Source organism: Elephas maximus, chromosome 4 (assembly GCF_024166365.1).
Source record: "Elephas maximus indicus isolate mEleMax1 chromosome 4, mEleMax1 primary haplotype, whole genome shotgun sequence".
In the NCBI taxonomy this organism is placed as follows: domain Eukaryota; kingdom Metazoa; phylum Chordata; class Mammalia; order Proboscidea; family Elephantidae; genus Elephas; species Elephas maximus.
Window position 1 is genome coordinate 153,331,318 of NC_064822.1, and position 4,495 is coordinate 153,335,812.

A 4,495-nucleotide genomic window follows, 5' to 3' on the forward strand; every position below is an offset into this window, starting at 1 on the left:
AATGCAATGCACTGTCTGATTTCTTGACTGCTGCTTACATGGATTTGATTGTGGATCCACATGAAATGAAATTCTTGACAACTTTCATCTTTTCTCCGTTTATCATGGTGTAGCTTATTGGTCCAGTTGTGAAGATTTTTGTTTTCTTTATGTTGAGGTGTAATCTATATTGAAGGCTGTGGTCTTTGATCTTCATCAGAAAGTGCTTCAAGTCCTCTTCACTTTCAGTAAGCAAGGTTGTGTCATCTGCATAATGCATGTTGCTAATGAGGCTTCCTCCAATCCTGATGCCCTGATCTTCTTCATAGAGTCCAGCTTCTCAGATTATTTGCTCAGCATACAGACTGAATAAGTATGGTGAAAGGATACAACCCTGATGCACACCTTTCCTAACTTTGAACTACACAGTATCCCCTTGTTCTGTTCAAACAACTGCCTCTTGATCCATGTACAGTTTCCTCATGAGCATAATTAAGTGTTCCGGAATTCCCATTCTTCTCAATGTTATCCAGTTTGTTATGATCCACACAGTCAAATGCCTTTGCATAGTCAGTAAGATACAAGTAAACATCTTACTGGTATTCTCTGCATCCAGCCAGGATCCATCTGGCAACAGCAATGATATCCCTTGTTTCATGTTCTCTTCTGAATTCAGCTTGACTTTCTGGCAGTCCCCTGTCTATGTACTGCAGCAACCACTTTTGAATTACCTTCAGTAAAATTTTACTTGCCCTTTTTATGAAGATGGCGCCGAAAGCGAAGAAGGAAGCCCCTGCCCCTCCCAAAACTGAAGCCAAAGCAAAAGTATTGGAGGCCAAGAAGGCAGTGCTAAAAGGCGTCCACAGTCACAAAAAAAAAAAAAAAGATCTGCACTTCACCCACCTTCCGGCAGCCCAAGACACTGAGGCCGCGAAGGCAGCCTAAATATCCTCGGAACAGCGCCCCCAGGAGAAACAAGCTCGACCACTATGCCATCATCAAGTTGCCTCTGACCACGGAGTCAGCCATGAAGAAGTTAGAAGATAACAACACATTTGTGGTCATTATGGATGTCAAGGCCAACAAGCACCAGATCAAACAGGCTGTAAAGAAGCTCTATGACATTGATATGGCTAAGGTCAACACTTTGATCAGACCTGATGGAGAGAAGATGGCATATGTTCGACTGGCTCCTGACTATGCTGCTTTGGATGTTGCCAACAAAATTGGGATCATCTAAACTGAGTCCAGCTGGCTAATTCTAAATATAAATTTTTTTCACCACAAAATTTTTTTTTTACTTGTGTGTGATACTAATGATACCATTCGATGATTTCTGCATTTGGTTGGATCACCTTTCTTGGGAATAGGCATAAATACGGATCTCTTCCAACCAGTTGGCCAGGTAGCTGTCTTCCAAATTTCTTGGCATAGATGAGTGAGCACTTCCAGCTCTGCATCAGTTTGTTGAAACATCTCAATTGGTATTCCGTCAATTCCTGGAGCCTTGTTTTTTTGCCAGTGCTTTCAGTGCAGCTTGGACTTTTTCTTTCAATACCATAGGCTCTTGATCATATGCTACCTCCTGAAATGGTTGACATCAACCAATTCTTTCTGGTATAGTGACTCTGTATTCCTTCCATCTTCTTTTTTTTTTAATTAACTTTTATTGAGCTTCAAGTGAAAGTTTACAAATCAAGTCAGTCTGTCACATATAAGTTTACATACATCTTACTCCGTTCTCCCAGTTGCTCTCCCCCTAATGAGTCAGCCCTTCCAGTCTCTCCTTTGGTGACAATTTTGCCAGCTTCCAACTCTCTCTATCCTCCCATCCCCCCTCCAGACAGGAGATGCCAACACAATCTCAAGTGTTCACCTGATATAATTAGCTCACTCTTCATCTGCATCTCTCTCCCACCCACTGTCCAGTCCCTTTCATGTCTGATGAGTTGTCTTCGGGGATGGTTCCTGTCCTGGGCCAACAGAAGGTTTGGGGACCATGTCCGCCGGGATTCCTCTAGTCTCAGTCAGACCATTAAGTATGGTCCTTTTATGAGAATTTGGGGTCTGCATCCCACTGATCTCCTGCTCCCTCAGGGGTTCTCTGTTGTGCTCCCTGTCAGGGCAGTCATCGATTGTGGCCGGGCACCAACTAGTGCTTCTGGTCTCAGGATGATGTAGGTCTCTGGTTCATGTGGCCCTTTCTGTCTCTTGGGCTCTTAGTTATCCTGTGACCTTGGTGTTCTTCATTCTCCTTTGATCCAGGTGGGTTGAGACCAATTGATGCATCTTAGATGGCCGCTTGTTAGCATTTAAGACCCCAGATGCCACATTTCAAAGTGGGATGCAGAATGTTTTCGTAATAGAATTATTTTGCCGATTGACTTAGAAGTCCCCTTAAACCATGGTCCCCAAACCCCCACCCTTGCTCCGCTGACCTTTGAAGCATTCATTTTATCCCGGAAACTTCTTTGCTTTTGGTCCAGTCCAATTGAGCTGACCTTCCATGTATTGAGTGTTGTCCTTCCCTTCACCTAAAGCAGTTCTTATCTACTAATTAATCAATAAAAAACCCTCTCCCTCCCTCCCTCCCTCCCCACCTCATAACCACAAAGTGTGTGTTCTTTTCAGTTTATACTATTTCTCAAGATCTTATAATAGTGGTCTTATACAATATTTGTCCTTTTGCCTCTGACTTATTTCGCTCAGCATAATGCCTTCCAGGTTCCTCCATGTTATGAAATGTTTCACAGATTCGTCACTGTTCTTTATCGATGCGTAGTATTCCATTGTGTGAATATACCACAATCTATTTACCCATTCATCCGTTGATGGACACCTTGGTTGCTTCCAGCTTTTTGCTATTGTACACAGAGCTGCAATAAACATGGGTGTGCATATATCTGTTTGTGTGAAGGCTCTTGTTTCTCTAGGGTATATTCCGAGGAGTGGGATTTCTGGGTTGTATGGTAGTTCTATTTCTAACTGTTTAAGATAATGCCAGATAGATTTCCAAAGTGGTTGTACCATTTTATATTCCCACCAGCAGTGTATGAGAGTTCCAATCTCTCCGCAGCCTCTCCAACATTTATTATTTTGTGTTTTTTGGATTAATGCCAGCCTTGTTGGAGTGAGATGGAATCTCATCGTAGTTTTAATCTGCATTTCTCTAATGGCTAATGATCGAGAGCATTTTCTCATGTATCTGTTAGCTGCCTGAATATCTTCTTTAGTGAAGTGTGTGTTCATATCCTTTGCCCACTTCTTGATTGGGTTGTTTGTCTTTTTGTGGTTGAGTTTTGACAGAATCATATAGATTTTAGAAATCAGGCGCTGGTCGGAGATGTCATAGCTGAAAATTCTTTCCCAGTCTGTAGGTGGTCTTTTTACTCTTTTGGTGAAGTCTTTAGATCAGCATAGGTGTTTGATTTTTAGGAGCTCCCAGTTATCAGGTTTCTCTCTGTCATTTTTGGTAATGTTTTGTATTCTGTTTATGCCTTGTATTAGGGCTCCTAGGGTTGTCCCTATTTTTTCTTCCATAATCTTTAGCGTTTTAGTCTTTATGTTTAGGTCTTTGATTCACTTGGAGTTAGTTTTTGTGCATGGTGTGAGGTATGGGTCCTGTTTCATTTTTTTGCAAATGGATATCCAGTTATGCCAGCACCATTTGTTAAAAAGGCTATCTTTTCCCCAATTAACTGACACTGGTCCTTTGTCAAATATCAGCTGCTCATACGTGGATGGATTTATATCTGGGTTCTCAATTCTGTTCCATTGGTCTATGTGCCTGTTGTTGTACCAGTACCAGGCTGTTTTGACTACTGTGGCTGTATAATAGCTTCTGAAATCAGGTAGAGTGAGGCCTCCCACTTTCTTCTTCTTTTTCAGTAATGCTTTGCTTATCCGAGGCTTCCTTCCCTTCCATATGAAATTGGTGATTTGTTTCTCTATCACCTTAAAAAATGACATTGGAATTTGGATCGGAAGTGCGTTATATGTATAGATGGCTTTTGGTAGAATAGACATTTTTACTATGTTAAGTCTTCCTATCCATGAGCAAGGTATGTTTTTCCACTTAAGTATGTCCTTTTGAATTTCTTGTAGTAGAGCTTTGTAGTTTTCTTTGTATAGGTCTTTTACATCCTTGGTAAGATTTATTCCTAAGTATTTTATCTTCTTGGGGGCTACTGTGAATGGTATTGATTTGGTTATTTCCTCTTCGGTGTTCTTTTTGTTGATGTAGAGGAATCCAAGTGATTTTTGTATGTTTGTTTTATAACCTAAGACTCTGCCAAACTCTTCTATTAGTTTCAGTAGTTTTCTGGAGGATTCCTTAGGGTTTTCTGTGTATAAGATCATGTCATCTGCACATAGAGATAATTTTACTTTCTCCTTGCCAATCCGGATGCCTTTTATTTCTTTGTCTAGCCTAATTGCCCTGGCTAGGACTTCTAGCACGATGTTGAATAAGAGCGGTGATAAAGGGCATCCTTGTCTGGTTCCTGTTGTCAAGGGA

The 4,495-nt window shown here is 41.2% G+C and overlaps 1 pseudogene; it reads left to right on the forward strand.

Moving 5' to 3' along the window:
- Window positions 1–744: 744 nt before the first annotated feature.
- LOC126074770 (60S ribosomal protein L23a-like) lies at window positions 745–1,246 on the forward strand (annotated as a pseudogene).
- The last annotated feature ends 3,249 nt before the right edge of the window (window positions 1,247–4,495 follow it).